General features: G+C 33.8%; 2 long non-coding RNA genes across 2 annotated transcripts; both read right to left on the reverse strand.

Annotated features, from left to right (window-relative positions):
* LOC126912332 (uncharacterized) lies at nucleotides 1-1,422 on the reverse strand. The gene is made up of 3 exons (XR_007706964.1): nucleotides 1,184-1,422; nucleotides 776-842; nucleotides 1-202 (listed from the first exon to the last, which is right to left on the reverse strand). It is a non-coding gene; the product is annotated as an uncharacterized LOC126912332 (long non-coding RNA).
* Nucleotides 1,423-6,412: 4,990 nt separating this feature from the next.
* Nucleotides 6,413-21,116, reverse strand: LOC126912330 (uncharacterized). The gene is made up of 3 exons (XR_007706956.1): nucleotides 20,968-21,116; nucleotides 20,560-20,626; nucleotides 6,413-6,588 (listed from the first exon to the last, which is right to left on the reverse strand). It is a non-coding gene; the product is annotated as an uncharacterized LOC126912330 (long non-coding RNA).
* Between the last annotated feature and the right edge of the window lie 514 nt (nucleotides 21,117-21,630).

A 21,630-nucleotide genomic window follows, 5' to 3' on the forward strand; every position in this document is an offset into this window, starting at 1 on the left:
TTGACTCATGAAAGCAGTAAATAAAAGCGTATTGTTATTCATTCAAATTGTTTACTTAATTTTCTGGCATTTTTGTGGCTGTAACCCGCTATCAAGAAACTCTTTAAATAATCTACAATAACTCCACTCGATCTGGTGCCGCCGGTTTTTTTTTGCAGTCTCGAGTTGTCGACTATCCTCACGTCAACTGCCATCACGTCAACTGAAAACAATAATAAAACACATATATTACTTTGTCTGAATTCTTTGTTCGACAATGTGGTTGTCAAATAGGGCAAACTATTGCTGTTGGGCATTTGTTTTATTCTGTAACCGAACTTTTTTAACAAAATAAATTACATAACAATTAATAAATAAACTATAATTATTTCACTTACAGACATATATAAACTAAATAATAATAATGATAACTATGGCTAAAATATTAACAACACAACATATAAAAATAGGATGCCCAAAAACTGACAACATTGCCACGTTGTATATGATAGGTATTTAATAATTAAACAAGTAATATAAATGGAAACATCACCAATAAAACCTTTTGAGAGTGTATATCAAATATCAGATCAATCAGTCTATGTCAAAAAAAAAAACAAACAAACGGGTCAAACTAAATGAAACCGTTTAGTCACAAATGAATTCCATAAGATCGAACAGGCGTTTTCAAATTCATAATAATACACAAAAGCACATGTTTCTGTTATGTATTTTGCAGAAATACAATACAAAATACGTTTAAAATAATATTTTAAGGCAGCAAAGGTATACATACATGTAGTATAATCGCTACACCGGCCCGTTGCTACTGTGGCAGCCATCTTGGTGACGCACCACAGGAACTGTAAACAAATACAATTTATATGGAACCACGCTATTTTCCCTTGATAAACAGATCATCATCATTAACCTTCTTTATCTTGTTTCACTTACATCAGTCCTATCAAACTAGAGTGTTATATCTTCGGTTCTTACCAAAGATTGCACTAATTTTCTTTGTATTGATATCTCTCATAATTCTGATGTCTTCATTCACTCGACAAAATTATTTTTTATTTATTTAATCTCATCACAAAAATTGTGAATGGCGATATTAATTAAAAACTATTACTTAATATCATCTTCGAATACTATTTTTATTTCACTTATCCATCCTAAACGTATACTTAAATAAATTATTTACCTGTGTAATCTCCCACCTTCGCTGAACTCGATACCTCGGCGTTAGCAATATTTTACCACAAACAACAATCAGTATTACGATTAATTTTGCCAAATATGTCTATACCGCGGGCAGTGCCTAATGAGACTGGTTAGAATTGCGCGAGACGGCGTCTGTTTTATAGGGACCCAGGGTTGTGTTGCCTGTATACCAGATAATGTTGTACCGTGTAGCTACAGCAGTGTTATCGATAAAGTATTAAAATCTTCTCGTAATTATCTTTAAAATCAAATTGTATTAACCACTCAGTTATAAATATTTATTAAGTAATATGAGTATCACTATTACTACAGGTTAAAGGAAAATGTCTTCAAGCTGTCTATCTCTACGCATACATCGAGACAGTCAGCTTACGATTTATAGATTCGCTGTGTGCGTTTTAATAGCGCGGTCATGGCATTTTTAGGGTTCCGTAGCCAAATGGCAAAAAACGGAACCCTTATAGATTCGTCATGTCTGTCTGGCCGTCCGTATGTCACAGCCATTTATTTCCGAAACTGTTGGGCTACATAGTTAAAACTTTGTATGTTGATGTATTTTGGGAATAAATAAATTTAAAAATTAAAGGGGGTCACATCATACATGGAACTGAATTAATTTTTTTTTCAGCTAACCTACCCGTGATTGGTGTCTATAGATAGGATTTTAAAAAGTCCGATTCGCACTTGGCCGGTTTTTTTTTCGACAGTATCGACATCATGTCTTCCCTAAGGTTAAGGTGTAGCACCTGGTCTGCACACACATACACTTACGCCGCATGCACACATTCACAACCCAGACAGATTTTGATCGATAACTTGTATACATAAATGTATAATGTACTTATATACATGCGTAGCAACCCCAACCCCAAGCTAGCCAACGGCTGTATTGTTGTTTTGTAGTTTCCGTTTAGCAAGTTTAGGCGAAAATATATTTTACTATATAAAAAATATTACGACTTTGAGTAACTAACTGTTCTAGTAAGTTATTGTTTTGGTAGGTCTTGGTTTGTCGGTTCGTTAAATGTTTTAAAACAGAAGCCTAATATCGTGATAATAACAAAAGGTGTTACATGCATTAACTACGTGTACTCTTTGAACCTTCTGATCTTAACAATACGTTAGCGTAGCGACGAGGGGCGTCGATATCATAAATAAAAGACCGTATGCTAACACTACAATTGTTTGTGTTAATACAATACAGATTGTAAAACAAACACACATAAATAATCACACACTTTTCCGAGGAGACAAGCAAAATCTATAAAATTAAAAAGCTTGCCAACAGTTTGACATCCATATCAAAAGTGACGAGTGCGTTCCGCGTGCGGAAATATAGTAAATTATCAAGATAGACAATTTCTATAACTCTCAGGTTTTTAATACAGAATCTATCGACACTATCGACATCATGTCTTCCCTAAGATTAAGCAACCGGTCTGCACACAGGGACACTTGCGTCGCACGCACACATTCAAAACCCAGACAGATGTTGATCGATTACTTGTATACACAAATATATAATGTACAGATACAGTTCCTGGCTACTTTAATAGACGCACCAAAATTGTTGTAGTAGGTAATTATTTAGATATTTTGTGGTTCTCATTGGACGTTGCGTAATGTTTACCTCTCACAATCTTTCTTGACTAATGGACTATCCTCGATACAAATGTTTTCAAATGGAACCTGTATTTATGGAGACGAGCGCGTTGGCACAAACAACATTTTAAATTTGACTATATTATGAAGTATAGATATGGGAATTAGTCAACACTGTAATTCTACATTTGTAAATAAGTACAATTCCAAAACACACAATAAAGTTTCAATAAATGTGTTTGACACTCATACGTTTAAACGTAAATGGACTGTAAATAAACATTTAGTACACATCACATCACGTATATATGTATTACAAATTCAAAAAATAAGAGTGCGTCTAATAATGCGGCCAGGGACTGTACATGCTATTCAACCCCAATTTAGCGTATCCCGGCACGGTGCTATAGTTTCATTTATTAAATTCAGACAAAAATTATTTACTGTATAAAAATAATCGACTTTAAGAAACCGTTATCTTGTACTTGTTGCTAAACAAGGAAGACTGATGCCAGTTTGAACTTGTGGTCAAGTGGTTTAATCCGTGTATAAATATAGCACGGCGCGGTAATAAAACATGGAATTATTTTTGTAGGGAAGATTATACCACACTTTTGAACTGTTTACTTACATGAATGAAATCCGTAGCTACTGTGAGTTAGTTACACAGGTAGTATTTATCTTGCTTGCAGCAGAACGGTACGCTACCGTACACAAAAAAATGTACCGTTTCGGTTGCTAAAGTAATATTTATCCCTTATTCCTCATGCCGTTAGGGTAATTTTAAAATAAATATTTTTTCTTTAGATACAATAAAGGAAAATATCTTCAAGTTGTCTGTCTGTTTGCATACATCGAGACTGACAGCTTACGATTTATAAATATGCTATGTACGTTTTAATAGCGCGGTCATGGCATTTTTATTTTCTGTCGACAGTATCGACATCAGGTCTTCCCTAAGGTTAAGGTGTAGCTCCTGGTCTGCACACACCTACACTTGCGTCGCACGCACACTTGCACAACCCAGACAGATTTTGATCGATAACTTATATACATAAATGTATAATGTACTTACATACATGCGTAGCAACTCCAACCCCAAGGTAGTCGACCGCTGTATTGTTGTTAATTTTCCTTTAGTAAGTTTAGACAAATATATATTTTACTGTACTGTAAAAATATTACGACTTTGAGTAACTAGTAAGTTATTGTCTTGATGGGTCTTGGTTTGTCGAATCGTTAAAAGTTTTAAAACAAAAGCCTAATATCGTGATTAAAACAAAATGTGTAACATGCATTAACTACGTGTACTCTTTGAACTTTCTGATCTTAACAACACAACACAGCGTAGCGACGAGGTGCGTCGATATCATAAATAAAAGACCGTATGCTAATACTACAATTGTTTGTGTTAATACAAGAGACATATTATAAAACAAACACACATAATTAATAGTCACACACTTTTTCGAAGAGACAAGCAAAATCTATAAAATTAAAGTTATATAGCCACTTATCATGAACCTGTGGCGGGTTCAAACCCTACTAACGGCAAGTACCAATGTTACTTTTCCCGAGTTCTATGTATTTTCTAAGATTATTTGTATATCACTGATAGATGTTGAAGGAAAAACATTTTGAGAAAACACGGGCTTATTATTCTAATTTATAAGTTTGAAATCACCACTCCGCATTGACCAAGCGTGGTGATTATTGCTGTAACTTTCTCCGTGTGAGAGACTTACTTACTTTTAGCCACACTTGAAGACTGTTGATGTATTATAATGTAACATATTATTATTTTTTAGCTTTCATCACATCTGGTTAGATAACCGCGCCGGTTTCCGATAATCTACATTTAGCCTTTTTCAGAAAATAATCAAGAAAAATAGATACAAAAATGCTTTAAAAAAACACAAAAAGTGATTTTAAACTATTTTCATTGAATTTTCTGAAACAAAAAGTACAAAAAAGGGTCAAATCGGCTACTGCTGTGGTGTTTATGATTCACAAGTAAGGTGAATCACGCGTTTCTTGATTCTGTTTGATTCTGGAAGATCACCGTGGATTTATGTCAAATGACATTCCATCGGTTTACAGAGTAGCCAAGGACCCTCCAAGAGAAGTTCTTCAAATTTACTACCCTATCGGAGTCGCAGGAAAACTTCGCTTGCGCGATGCAGGTTTTTGTGTTTTTCCAGCGTGGTAGATGATTTTTAACAAAAAGTGAAATGACATATTTATTAAATAATTAACGAAAAAACGTTCAACTGTTTTTATATTTTAATAATTGTCAATATTGTTGTTTAAACTGATTTTTTAAGTATCGACTTTACCTTATGACCACGAACTGCCATCTGTTGAAAACACCCTTCCCCCTTTTAACAATTTACGTACTTCGTATGGAAAACGTCGGAGAGCGCTACTCCTATTTGCAATGGTGAAATGCTAATATAGTGGCATCTAACAGAGGGTTGGTGAAGTAAGAAGTATTCACGATGTAGTAAATTGAATCCTGAGCGTACTATCGTTGTGCCGGACTAGCTGCTTCGAATGGAAATCGTCAGAGAGCGCTGTACTAACACTACAAGTACGAACAAATATAAATCCTCTTCATGATGAAATAAAATCATCTGAAGCCATTTGTTTTTTTATTATTTAATGACTCTGTTCACTTTACTCCATCGATTCATGTTTAAATTATTATATGCAATCTGCAATAATCTCCCAGATTGTCGGTAAATCTATCTAGGTGACTGTGGCGAAAGTGTAACTTTATGCTAAAATGCGCCTAAATTCTTGAAGCTTTCCAACATCTGTTGCACAAGTTATATATAATTTGGTGCTTTAAACTTACCTCAAAAGTTTTTATTACTAACACAAAACCACTCTATTCTTTACGTTCAGCATCAGTCGTAACTTGAGCGAATGTTTTATGATTTTTTCTAAGATGTGTTCGTACATCATTTCTTAAATGTGTGTTAAAATGTTGTACGAGGTGATGTATATGTAACGAGATTGTAAACAGTATCTTATTTATAGATTTGCTCGCTGTCTCTTATATAAGCCATAGTTAACCCAATTTACAATGGGTATAAAAGTGTGTTGAAAGAAATTTCGTCTTAGGTGGCTACACCGTAGCTGGCTACGCCATAGCTGGCTACGCCGTAGCAAATTATTATCTTATGTCAACTACGCAAGTGAAGCGACGTTATTATTTCTTAGAGGTTTGTTAAAATGTTGTACGAGGTTATGTATATATAACGAGATTGTAAACAATATCTTATTCATAGATTTGCTCATTGTCTCTTTTATAAGCCATGATTTAACCCAATACATAATGTGAAAAAACTTAGTACAAATATTTAGATGACATTTGATTCTAATCAAGTTCATTGTCATTATCAACACCTTTATTGTAATGAATTTATAAAATGCTGTATATTTTATTATTTCTTTTTAGCATTAAGACAGCGTAGTGATTTTGAACACCATGGGAACTCACTGATTATGTGTGTTTATTGGTTATCGATTTGACGAGCCTTTGAGAAACTGGGTGTTAATGTAAGGAATTGGTAAGATTTGACTCATGAAAGCAGTAAATAAAAGCGTATTGTTATTCATTCAAATTGTTTACTTAATTTTCTGGCATTTTTGTGGCTGTAACCCGCTATCAAGAAACTCTTTAAATAATCTACAATAACTCCACTCGATCTGGTGCCGCCGGTTTTTTTTGCAGTCTCGAGTTGTCGACTATCCTCACGTCAACTGCCATCACGTCAACTGAAAACAATAATAAAACACATATATTACTTTGTCTGAATTCTTTGTTCGACAATGTGGTTGTCAAATAGGGCAAACTATTGCTGTTGGGCATTTGTTTTATTCTGTAACCGAACTTTTTTAACAAAATAAATTACATAACAATTAATAAATAAACTATAATTATTTCACTTACAGACATATATAAACTAAATAATAATAATGATAACTATGGCTAAAATATTAACAACACAACATATAAAAATAGGATGCCCAAAAACTGACAACATTGCCACGTTGTATATGATAGGTATTTAATAATTAAACAAGTAATATAAATGGAAACATCACCAATAAAACCTTTTGAGAGTGTATATCAAATATCAGATCAATCAGTCTATGTCAAAAAAAAAAAACAAACAAACGGGTCAAACTAAATGAAACCGTTTAGTCACAAATGAATTCCATAAGATCGAACAGGCGTTTTCAAATTCATAATAATACACAAAAGCACATGTTTCTGTTATGTATTTTTGCAGAAATACAATACAAAATACGTTTAAAATAATATTTTAAGGCAGCAAAGGTATACATACATGTAGTATAATCGCTACACCGGCCCGTTGCTACTGTGGCAGCCATCTTGGTGACGCACCACGAGAACTGTAAACAAATACAATTTATATGGTACCACGCTATATTCCCTTGATAAACAGATCATCATCATTAACCTTCTTTATCTTGTTTCACTTACATCAGTCCTATCAAACTAGAGTGTTATATCTTCGGTTCTTACCAAAGATAGCACTAATTTTCTTTGTATTGATATCTCTCATAATTCTGATGTCTTCATTCACTCGACAAAATTATTTTTTATTTATTTAATCTCATCACAAAAATTGTGAATGGCGATATTAATTAAAAACTATTACTTAATATCATCTTCGAATACTATTTTTATTTCACTTATCCATCCTAAACGTATACTTAAATAAATTATTTACCTGTGTAATCTCCCACCTTCGCTGAACTCGATACCTCGGCGTTAGCAATATTTTACCACAAACAACAATCAGTATTACGATTAATTTTGCCAAATATGTCTATACCGCGGGCAGTGCCTAATGAGACTGGTTAGAATTGCGCGAGACGGCGTCTGTTTTATAGGGACCCAGGGTTGTGTTGCCTGTATACCAGATAATGTTGTACCGTGTAGCTACAGCAGTGTTATCGATAAAGTATTAAAATCTTCTCGTAATTATCTTTAAAATCAAATTGTATTAACCACTCAGTTATAAATATTTATTAAGTAATATGAGTATCACTATTACTACAGGTTAAAGGAAAATGTCTTCAAGCTGTCTATCTCTACGCATACATCGAGACAGTCAGCTTACGATTTATAGATTCGCTGTGTGCGTTTTAATAGCGCGGTCATGGCATTTTTAGGGTTCCGTAGCCAAATGGCAAAAAACGGAACCCTTATAGATTCGTCATGTCTGTCTGGCCGTCCGTATGTCACAGCCATTTATTTCCGAAACTGTTGGGCTACATAGTTAAAACTTTGTATGTTGATGTATTTTGGGAATAAATAAATTTAAAAATTAAAGGGGGTCACATCATACATGGAACTGAATTAATTTTTTTTTTTCAGCTAACCTACCCGTGATTGGTGTCTATAGATAGGATTTTAAAAAGTCCGATTCGCACTTGGCCGGTTTTTTTTTTCGACAGTATCGACATCATGTCTTCCCTAAGGTTAAGGTGTAGCACCTGGTCTGCACACACATACACTTACGCCGCATGCACACATTCACAACCCAGACAGATTTTGATCGATAACTTGTATACATAAATGTATAATGTACTTATATACATGCGTAGCAACCCCAACCCCAAGATAGCCAACGGCTGTATTGTTGTTTTGTAGTTTCCGTTTAGCAAGTTTAGGCGAAAATATATTTTACTATATAAAAAATATTACGACTTTGAGTAACTAACTGTTCTAGTAAGTTATTGTTTTGGTAGGTCTTGGTTTGTCGGTTCGTTAAATGTTTTAAAACAGAAGCCTAATATCGTGATAATAACAAAAGGTGTTACATGCATTAACTACGTGTACTCTTTGAACCTTCTGATCTTAACAATACGTTAGCGTAGCGACGAGGGGCGTCGATATCATAAATAAAAGACCGTATGCTAACACTACAATTGTTTGTGTTAATACAATACAGATTGTAAAACAAACACACATAAATAATCACACACTTTTCCGAGGAGACAAGCAAAATCTATAAAATTAAAAAGCTTGCCAACAGTTTGACATCCATATCAAAAGTGACGAGTGCGTTCCGCGTGCGGAAATATAGTAAATTATCAAGATAGACAATTTCTATTTCTTTGTAACTCTCAGGTTTTTAATACAGAATCTATCGACACTATCGACATCATGTCTTCCCTAAGATTAAGCAACCGGTCTGCACACAGGGACACTTGCGTCGCACGCACACATTCAAAACCCAGACAGATGTTGATCGATTACTTGTATACACAAATATATAATGTACAGATACAGTTCCTGGCTACTTTAATAGACGCACCAAAATTGTTGTAGTAGGTAATTATTTAGATATTTTGTGGTTCTCATTGGACGTTGCGTAATGTTTACCTCTCACAATCTTTCTTGACTAATGGACTATCCTCGATACAAATGTTTTCAAATGGAACCTGTATTTATGGAGACGAGCGCGTTGGCACAAACAACATTTTAAATTTGACTATATTATGAAGTATAGATATGGGAATTAGTCAACACTGTAATTCTACATTTGTAAATAAGTACAATTCCAAAACACACAATAAAGTTTCAATAAATGTGTTTGACACTCATACGTTTAAACGTAAATGGACTGTAAATAAACATTTAGTACACATCACATCACGTATATATGTATTACAAATTCAAAAAATAAGAGTGCGTCTAATAATGCGGCCAGGGACTGTACATGCTATTCAACCCCAATTTAGCGTATCCCGGCACGGTGCTATAGTTTCATTTATTAAATTCAGACAAAAATTATTTACTGTATAAAAATAATCGACTTTAAGAAACCGTTATCTTGTACTTGTTGCTAAACAAGGAAGACTGATGCCAGTTTGAACTTGTGGTCAAGTGGTTTAATCCGTGTATAAATATAGCACGGCGCGGTAATAAAACATGGAATTATTTTTGTAGGGAAGATTATACCACACTTTTGAACTGTTTACTTACATGAATGAAATCCGTAGCTACTGTGAGTTAGTTACACAGGTAGTATTTATCTTGCTTGCAGCAGAACGGTACGCTACCGTACACAAAAAAATGTACCGTTTCGGTTGCTAAAGTAATATTTATCCCTTATTCCTCATGCCGTTAGGGTAATTTTAAAATAAATATTTTTTCTTTAGATACAATAAAGGAAAATATCTTCAAGTTGTCTGTCTGTTTGCATACATCGAGACTGACAGCTTACGATTTATAAATATGCTATGTACGTTTTAATAGCGCGGTCATGGCATTTTTATTTTCTGTCGACAGTATCGACATCAGGTCTTCCCTAAGGTTAAGGTGTAGCTCCTGGTCTGCACACACCTACACTTGCGTCGCACGCACACTTGCACAACCCAGACAGATTTTGATCGATAACTTATATACATAAATGTATAATGTACTTACATACATGCGTAGCAACTCCAACCCCAAGGTAGTCGACCGCTGTATTGTTGTTAATTTTCCTTTAGTAAGTTTAGACAAATATATATTTTACTGTACTGTAAAAATATTACGACTTTGAGTAACTAGTAAGTTATTGTCTTGATGGGTCTTGGTTTGTCGAATCGTTAAAAGTTTTAAAACAAAAGCCTAATATCGTGATTAAAACAAAATGTGTAACATGCATTAACTACGTGTACTCTTTGAACTTTCTGATCTTAACAACACAACACAGCGTAGCGACGAGGTGCGTCGATATCATAAATAAAAGACCGTATGCTAATACTACAATTGTTTGTGTTAATACAAGAGACAGATTATAAAACAAACACACATAATTAAAAGTCACACACTTTTTCGAAGAGACAAGCAAAATCTATAAAATTAAAGTTATATAGCCACTTATCCACTTACCACTTTAGTTAAAGCTGACCACATAAAATATCTAGGTGTTACGATTGACACGAATCTAAATTTCCGTAAACACATCGAGTTACTATGCAAAAGAGTGCGTAAATTAATGTACATTTTTAAGAACCTACGCCACATAGCCGACTATAAGTTAATTAAACAGGTTTATTTGGCTCTGTGTCAGTCTGTTCTCACCTATTGTATTACATCATGGGGTGGAACTGCAAAGTCTATCTTGCTTCCTCTGGAACGCGCTCAAAGAGCAATTCTAAAGGTTGCTACCTTCCGCCCTTTTAGGTTTCCCACACACCAACTATACACTGCATGTAAAATACTAACAGTGCGCCAACTATTTATATTGCAAACCATACTTTATCAGCACTCTGAGCTTCCTTTCGACCCAGTATCCCAAACCAGGAGGAGGAAAGATTTGGTTTGCTTTGAACCACAGACAAGACATGCATTTGCACATAGATTTTACGTATTTTTAGGACCATTTTTGTACAACAAAGTCAACAAGATACTAAATATATATAGTGTAAATTATTATAAATGTAGTACATTGTTATCAGAGTATCTACTAAATCTTGATTACGCAGACACAGAAAAACTATTGGAAGTTTTAGTATGAATGTAAGATTAGTTTGTAAGTTGTTATTCTATTTCTGTACACATGCACCTAAATTGATAGTCTTGTAAGTGATGACCCGAAACACAGGTTTTTATAAACCTAGCTCGGGCAAGTCGCTAATTATACATAAGTCTAGGTTAAAAAGTAAATTTTCCTATAGTTCCTAAATATTGGTAAGTTACTTATTAAGTTATTCCTAGTGCACTAGCATAATTATTGATTAATACTTATTTGTGGCTGTTTCATGTAAATTATTTTGTGAAATAATGAAATAAAGGATTATTATTTTTTTTTTTTTTTTTTTTTATCATGAACCTGTGGCGGGCTCAAACCCTACTAACGGCAAGTACCAATGTTACTTTTCCCGAGTTCTATGTATTTTCTAAGATTATTTGTATATCACTGATAGATGTTGAAGGAAAAACATTTTGAGAAAACACGGGCTTATTATTCTAATTTATAAGTTTGAAATCACCACTCCGCATTGACCAAGCGTGGTGATTATTGCTGTAACTTTCTCCGTGTGAGAGACTTACTTACTTTTAGCCACACTTGAAGACTGTTGATGTATTATAATGTAACATATTATTATTTTTTAGCTTTCATCACATCTGGTTAGATAACCGCGCCGGTTTCCGATAATCTACATTTAGCCTTTTTCAGAAAATAATCAAGAAAAATAGATACAAAAATGCTTTAAAAAAACACAAAAAGTGATTTTAAACTATTTTCATTGAATTTTCTGAAACAAAAAGTACAAAAAAGGGTCAAATCGGCTACTGCTGTGGTGTTTATGATTCACAAGTAAGGTGAATCACGCGTTTCTTGATTCTGTTTGATTCTGGAAGATCACCGTGGATTTATGTCAAATGACATTCCATCGGTTTACAGAGTAGCCAAGGACCCTCCAAGAGAAGTTCTTCAAATTTACTACCCTATCGGAGTCGCAGGAAAACTTCGCTTGCGCGATGCAGGTTTTTGTGTTTTTCCAGCGTGGTAGATGATTTTTAACAAAAAGTGAAATGACATATTTATTAAATAATTAACGAAAAAACGTTCAACTGTTTTTATATTTTAATAATTGTCAATATTGTTGTTTAAACTGATTTTTTAAGTATCGACTTTACCTTATGACCACGAACTGCCATCTGTTGAAAACACCCTTCCCCCTTTTAACAATTTACGTACTTCGTATGGAAAACGTCGGAGAGCGCTACTCCTATTTGCAATGGTGAAATGCTAATATAGTGGCATCTAACAGAGGGTTGGTGAAGTAAGAAGTATTCACGATGTAGTAAATTGAATCCTGAGCGTACTATCGTTGTGCCGGACTAGCTGCTTCGAATGGAAATCGTCAGAGAGCGCTGTACTAACACTACAAGTACGAACAAATATAAATCCTCTTCATGATGAAATAAAATCATCTGAAGCCATTTGTTTTTTTATTATTTAATGACTCTGTTCACTTTACTCCATCGATTCATGTTTAAATTATTATATGCAATCTGCAATAATCTCCCAGATTGTCGGTAAATCTATCTAGGTGACTGTGGCGAAAGTGTAACTTTATGCTAAAATGCGCCTAAATTCTTGAAGCTTTCCAACACCTGTTGCACAAGTTATATATAATTTGGTGCTTTAAACTTACCTCAAAAGTTTTTATTACTAACACAAAACCACTCTATTCTTTACGTTCAGCATCAGTCGTAACTTGAGCGAATGTTTTATGATTTTTTCTGAGATGTGTTCGTACATCATTTCTTAAATGTGTGTTAAAATGTTGTACGAGGTGATGTATATGTAACGAGATTGTAAACAATATTTTATTTATAGATTTGCTTGCTGTCTCTTATATAAGCCATAGTTAACCCAATTTACAATGGGTATAAAAGTGTGTTGAAAGAAATTTCGTCTTAGGTGGCTACACCGTAGCTGGCTACGCCATAGCTGGCTACGCCGTAGCAAATTATTATCTTATGTCAACTACACAAGTGAAGCGACGTTATTATTTCTTAGAGGTTTGTTAAAATTTTGTACGAGGTTATGTATATATAACGAGATTGTAAACAATATCTTATTCATAGATTTGCTCATTGTCTCTTTTATAAGCCATGATTTAACCCAATACATAATGTGAAAAAAACTTAGTACAAATATTTAGATGACATTTGATTCTAATCAAGTTCATTGTCATTATCAACACCTTTATTGTAATGAATTTATAAAATGCTGTATATTTTATTATTTCTTTTTAGCATTAAGACAGCGTAGTGATTTTGAACACCATGGGAACTCACTGATTATGTGTGTTTATTGGTTATCGATTTGACGAGCCTTTGAGAAACTGGGTGTTAATGTTAGGAATTGGTAAGATTTGACTCATGAAAGCAGTAAATAAAAGCGTATTGTTATTCATTCAAATTGTTTACTTAATTTTCTGGCATTTTTGTGGCTGTAGAGAGAGAGACGAGAGAGCGAGACGCTTACGCTTACGATTTATAGATTCGCTGTGTACGTTTTAATAGCGCGGTCATGGCATTTTTAGGGTTCCGTAGCAAAATGGCAAAAAAACGGAACCCATATAGATTCGTCATGTCTGTCTGGCAGGTATGTCACAGCCATTTATTTCCGAAACTGTTGGGCTACATAGTTAAAACTTTGTATGTTGATGTATTTTGGGAATAAATAAATTTAAAAATTAAAGGGGGTCACATCATACATGAAACTGAGTAATTTTTTTTTTTCAGCTAACCTACCCGTGATTGGTGTCTATAGATAGGATTTTAAAAAGTCCGATTCGCACTTGGCCGGTTTTGTTTTCTGTCGACAGTATCGACATCATGTCTTCCCTAAGGTTAAGGTGTAGCACCTGGTCTGCACACACATACACTTACGCCGCATGCACACATTCACAACCCAGACAGATTTTGATCGATAACTTGTATACATAAATGTATAATGTACGTAGCAACCTAAACCCTACGGTAGCCAACGGCTGTATTATTGTTGTGTAATTTCCGTTTAGCAAGTTTAGGCGAAGATACATATATTTTACTATACAAAAAATATTACGACTTTGAGTAACTAACTGTTCTCGTAAGTTATTGTTTTGGTTGGTCTTGGTTTGTCGATTCGTTAAATGTTTTAAAACAGAAGCCTAATATCGTAATTCAAACAATAGATGTTACGTGCATACGTACTCTTTGAACCTTCTGATCTTAACAATACGTTAGCGTAGCGACGAGGGGCGACGATATCATAAATAAAAGACCGTATGCTAACACTACAATTGTTTGTGTTAATACAATACAGATTGTAAAACAAACACACATAAATAATCACACGCTTTTCCGAGGAGACAAGCAAAATCTATAAAATTAAAAAGCTTGTTTGACACCCATATTAAGGTGACGAGTGCTTTCCTAGTGCGGAAATATAGTAAAATTATCAAGATAGAGAATTTGTATTACTTTGTAACTCTCAGGTTTTTTATACAGAGTCTATCGATACTATCGACATCATGTCTTCCCTAAGATTAAGCGCCCTGTCTGCACACATGTACACTTCCGTCGCACGCACACATTCAGAACCCAGACAGAATTTGGATCGATAATTTGTATACAGAAATGTATAATATACTTATAAACATACTAAGTAACCCCAACCCCAATTTAGCGTACCCCTGCACTGTGTTTTATTTTATTTATTAAGTTCTCCTAAACTTTTTGCTGAACTGGTAATGATACCGGTTTAAAGTTGTAGTCCAGTATTCTAGTTTTATGTAAAAGCACGGCGCAGCATTGAAATATAGAATTCGTTTTATGGGGAAGCTGATACCACGTTTCAATAGTTTTTACTCGTTACAGTTACATTAATGAAATTCGTCGCTGCTGTGACTTGGTCGCATAAATAGTATTCATCTAGTTTGCAGCAGATCGGTACGCTATCAAACCGTACCTAAGGCCCTATGGATGGCGCAGCTACTACGTCAAGTTTCTGATATGTGGTAAACTACATTTAAAAGGAACAATTGCATTGCATTCAATTTATTGATACGCTTTTAAAATGTTTTAAAGACGGTTTGGTTGTGAATCACATACTTTACTTTAATTATATACGTGTAATTTATTAATGATTGGGGAAGGGGCTAATTAGGCCTCCGATAACCTCACTCACACGACGAAACACAACCCAATCGTTATTTTTCGCGTCGGTTTTCTGTAAGGCCGTGGTATCACTCTGGTCGAGCCGGCCCATTCGTGCCGAAGCATGGTTCTCCCACACTTGTAGTGTCCGTCCGTACATTCTTTGATACCATAAAAAGCACCCCAATAAACGTGATGGAAGCAGAGCTATTTTTGTTAGACGTCGTTTTTCAGCCGGAATTTTTTTGTTGAAAACTAAGAGTTCTGAGTCCCCTTTAGTTAAGATGATCGACAATTTACATACTCAAAGTAACAATTGTTTCTGGAGAATTAAAAAGTACCACTTCTGATAAATGATAAATGATAAATGATATTTATTTTGCAAATAGGTTATAAAATAACACTTTTACACGTCAATCTCTTAAATAACTAGATGAGGCCGGCTAGTAAGTACACATGATGCCTTGAAGCGAGAACACCATGTACACGAGTGGTAGTAGTCCATTGAAATGTTACATGAGCTTTACATTTTTTAGAGGACGCAATTTTATTTTTTGATCATGTGGGGGTGTCAATAGAAGCTTAACTTGAAGTTTGTGGGATCGCCACCCTTGTCCCCCGGCCGCCATCTTGGGAAAGGGGGTGGAAACACTTTTTTTGCTATATCTCTGAAACTATACATCGTACAAAAAATGTTTAAAATGATAATTTGTAGAAAATTATTTTGCCTACAAATATGTTTCATAACTTTTTGCTCTAAATTAACAATTAAAGAAGTTATAAGTAAACAAGTGAAAAAAATTATAAAAAATTTCTTTATTGCTCTATAACTTTTTTGTTACATTTTATAAATAAATGACTTCAGACCAATCCTGTAGAATATTTTTCAAGAAAAAATTTTCCCTACAACTTTTTTCAATTTCATTCATTAGAAACTCAGTTACAGCGCTCCGAAGTTAACCGGGTTCGTCAACGCTCATGAGAATCTGGTCAAAACGTTTAATTTTTTTTTACTTTTTTTATTGTTATTCATATTTTTACAAAATTTTCGTTTAATTTTTACAACTATATACATTAACTGTAAGGTAATTCTCGACATCATAATATTTTATATCACTTATTAACTAGTTACTCTAATCGATTCTACATTATCGTCAAATGTGAATCTTTGAGGAATTACAGGACTTAAAATTGGAGTCATAGTTGGAAGTTCATCTTCAAATTCATTTTCTTCTATTAACTTTGATATTTCCATAATGTTACTGCATGTTTCACCAGAACAATGTAGGCAAACTGTCGAGCATTTCAGACCTATGGTAAGTTCTAAGGTAAAGAAAAAAGTTAGAAATGAATAAGTAAAGATGTAAAAATTAAACAAAAATTTTGTAAAAATAATGAATGATAATAAAAAAGTAAAAAACATAAACGTTTTGACCAGATTCTCATGAGCGTTGACGAACCCGGTTAACTTCGGAGCGCTGTAACTGAGTTTTTAATGAACGAAATTGAAAAAAGTTGTAGGGTAAAAAAATTCTCGAAAAATATTCTACAAGATTGGTCTGCAGGCATTTATTTATAAAATGTAAAAAAAAGTTATAGAGCAAAAAATATTTTTTTTATAGTATTTGTTCACTTTTTTACTTATAACTTCTTTAATTGTTAATTTAGGGCAAAACATAGTGAAATCAAAAATATTTATTATTAAAAATATAAATAGATGCTTTCACGTACGTAAAAGTCGGTGAGTGCCGCAACTACAGTAGTAATAGTCGTCGCTATAGCAACTGCTAAATTTGTAACTCATGGTACCAATATTGTTTGAAAAGAATGAACGATCGTAACTAAACTACAGTCTTGTAGTATAGTAAACTATAACATTGATAGTTAGAAATGCTCATAATACCAATGTTGGTACTTAAACTATCCGCTAGAGGCGCTGTTCCAGTTTGCATACACTTTTTCAACTACAGTGTCTGCGGGAATGTTATAAGGCAAACTCATGGTATAGGTACAGCTCATGGTACGAACATTGCAGCCATCTATTGTAGTTGCGTTGTCACATTTACTACTGTACTAAGGGAAGATGTCATAACTACGTCAACTCATGGTAATGGTACTGTTCGCAAACGCATTCCCAGTGCGAAATATAGTAAAATTATCAAGATGGACAATTTCTATTTCTTTATAACTCAAGTTTTTGATACAGAGTCTATCGATATTATCGACATTATGTCATCCCTAAGATTAAGCACCCGTTTGCACACACGTACACTTGCTTCGCACGCACACATTCAAAACCCAGACAGATGTTGATCGATAACTTGTACACATAAATGTATAATGTACTACCCTACGGTAGCCAACGGCTGTATTGTTGTTAATTTCCGTTTAACAAGTTTAGGCTACAATATTTTTATTGTTTAAAAATTACAGACTTTAAGGAAATGTTCTATTTCTTATGCATAACATAAAAAAACCATTTTGTACTTAACAATTTATCCCTGGATGAGTCATACCGGGACAAACATATAATGAAGTACAAACATGTAATCTATATTTAGCCTTTTCCAGATAATAAATAAGAAAAAAAGATACTAAAATGCTTTAAAAAACTCAAAAAGTGATTTAAAACTATTTTCATTGAATTTTCTGAAACAAAAAGTACAAAAAAGGGTCAAATCGGCTACTGCTGTGGTGTTTATGATTCACCAGTAAGGTGAATCACGCGTTTCTTGATTCTGTTTGATTGTGGAAGATCACCGTGGATTTATGTCAAATGACATTCCATCGGTTTACAGAGTAGCCAAGGACCCTCCAAGAGAAGTCCTTCAAATTTACTACCCTATCGGAGTCGCAGGAAAACTTCGCTTGCGCGATGCAGGTTTTTGTGTTTTTCCAGCGTGGTAGATGATTTTTAACAAAAAGTGAAATGACATATTTATTAAATAATTAACGAAGAAACGTTCAGCTGTTTTTATATTTTAATAATTGTCAATATTGTTGTTTAAACTGATTTTTTTAGTATCGACTTTACGTTACAACCAAGAACTGCCATCTGTTGAAAACACCCTTCCCCCTTTTAACAATTTACGTACTTCGTATGGAAAACGTCGGAAAGCGCTACTCTTATTTGCAATGGTGAAATGCTAATATAGTGACATCTAACAGAGGGTTGGTGAATTAAGAAGTATTCACGATGTAGTAAATTGAATCCTGAGCGTACTATCGTTGTGCCGGACTAGCTGCTTCGAATGTAAATCGTCAGAGAGCGCTGTACTAACACTACAAGTACGAACAAATATAAATCCTCTTCATGATGAAATAAAATCATCTGAAGCCATTTGTTTTTTTATTATTTAATGACTCTGTTCACTTTACTCCATCGATTCATGTTTAAATTATTATATGCAATCTGCAATAATCTCCCAGATTGTCGGTAAATCTATCTAGGTGACTGTGGCGAAAGTGTAACTTTATGCTAAAATGCGCCTAAATTCTTGAAGCTTTCCAACATCTGTTGCACAAGTTATATATAATTTGGTGCTTTAAACTTACCTCAAAAGTTTTTATTACTAACACAAAACCACTCTATTCTTTACGTTCAGCATCAGTCGTAACTTGAGCGAATGTTTTATGATTTTTTCTAAGATGTGTTCGTACATCATTTCTTAAATGTGTGTTAAAATGTTGTACGAGGTGATGTATATGTAACGAGATTGTAAACAGTATCTTATTTATAGATTTGCTCGCTGTCTCTTATATAAGCCATAGTTAACCCAATTTACAATGGGTATAAAAGTGTGTTAAAAGAAATTTCGTCTTAGGTGGCTACACCGTAGCTGGCTACGCCATAGCTGGCTACGCCGTAGCAAATTATTATCTTATGTCAACTACACAAGTGAAGCGACGTTATTATTTCTTAGAGGTTTGTTAAAATTTTGTACGAGGTTATGTATATATAACGAGATTGTAAACAATATCTTATTCATAGATTTGCTCATTGTCTCTTTTATAAGCCATGATTTAACCCAATACATAATGTGAAAAAAACTTAGTACAAATATTTAGATGACATTTGATTCTAATCAAGTTCATTGTCATTATCAACACCTTTATTGTAATGAATTTATAAAATGCTGTATATTTTATTATTTCTTTTTAGCATTAAGACAGCGTAGTGATTTTGAACACCATGGGAACTCACTGATTATGTGTGTTTATTGGTTATCGATTTGACGAGCCTTTGAGAAACTGGGTGTTAATGTAAGGAATTGGTAAGATTTGACTCATGAAAGCAGTAAATAAAAGCGTATTGTTATTCATTCAAATTGTTTACTTAATTTTCTGGCATTTTTGTGGCTGTAACCCGCTATCAAGAAACTCTTTAAATAATCTACAATAACTCCACTCGATCTGGTGCCGCCGGTTTTTTTTTGCAGTCTCGAGTTGTCGACTATCCTCACGTCAACTGCCATCACGTCAACTGAAAACAATAATAAAACACATATATTACTTTGTCTGAATTCTTTGTTCGACAATGTGGTTGTCAAATAGGGCAAACTATTGCTGTTGGGCATTTGTTTTATTCTGTAACCGAACTTTTTTAACAAAATAAATTACATAACAATTAATAAATAAACTATAATTATTTCACTTACAGACATATATAAACTAAATAATAATAATGATAACTATGGCTAAAATATTAACAACACAACATATAAAAATAGGATGCCCAAAAACTGACAACATTGCCACGTTGTATATGATAGGTATTTAATAATTAAACAAGTAATATAAATGGAAACATCACCAATAAAACCTTTTGAGAGTGTATATCAAATATCAGATCAATCAGTCTATGTCAAAAAAAAAAACAAACAAACGGGTCAAACTAAATGAAACCGTTTAGTCACAAATGAATTCCATAAGATCGAACAGGCGTTTTCAAATTCATAATAATACACAAAAGCACATGTTTCTGTTATGTATTTTTGCAGAAATACAATACAAAATACGTTTAAAATAATATTTTAAGGCAGCAAAGGTATACATACATGTAGTATAATCGCTACACCGGCCCGTTGCTACTGTGGCAGCCATCTTGGTGACGCACCACAGGAACTGTAAAAAAATACAATTTATATGGAACCACGCTATTTTCCCTTGATAAACAGATCATCATCATTAACCTTCTTTATCTTGTTTCACTTACATCAGTCCTATCAAACTAGAGTGTTATATCTTCGGTTCTTACCAAAGATAGCACTAATTTTCTTTGTATTGATATCTCTCATAATTCTGATGTCTTCATTCACTCGACAAAATTATTTTTTATTTATTTAATCTCATCACAAAAATTGTGAATGGCGATATTAATTAAAAACTATTACTTAATATCATCTTCGAATACTATTTTTATTTCACTTATCCATCCTAAACGTATACTTAAATAAATTATTTACCTGTGTAATCTCCCACCTTCGCTGAACTCGATACCTCGGCGTTAGCAATATTTTACCACAAACAACAATCAGTATTACGATTAATTTTGCCAAATATGTCTATACCGCGGGCAGTGCCTAATGAGACTGGTTAGAATTGCGCGAGACGGCGTCTGTTTTATAGGGACCCAGGGTTGTGTTGCCTGTATACCAGATAATGTTGTACCGTGTAGCTACAGCAGTGTTATCGATAAAGTATTAAAATCTTCTCGTAATTATCTTTAAAATCAAATTGTATTAACCACTCAGTTATAAATATTTATTAAGTAATACGAGTATCACTATTACTACAGGTTAAAGGAAAATGTCTTCAAGCTGTCTGTCTCTATGCATAGATCGAGACAGTCAGCTTACAATTTATAGATTCGCTGTGTACGTTTCAATAGCGCGGTCATAACATTTTTAGAGTTCCGTAGCCAAATGGCAAAAAACGGAACCCTTATAGATTCGTCATGTCTGTCTGTCCGTTCGTCCGTCCGTCCATCCGTATGTTACTGCCATTTATTTCCGAAACTGTTCGGCCTACATAGTTAAAACTTTGTATGGTGATGTATTTTGGTAATAAATAAATTTAAAAATTAAATCACACCATACATAGAACAGATTTTAAAAATAAAAAATTTC

This window comes from Spodoptera frugiperda, chromosome 25, assembly GCF_023101765.2.
Source record: "Spodoptera frugiperda isolate SF20-4 chromosome 25, AGI-APGP_CSIRO_Sfru_2.0, whole genome shotgun sequence".
NCBI lineage: Eukaryota > Metazoa > Arthropoda > Insecta > Lepidoptera > Noctuidae > Spodoptera > Spodoptera frugiperda.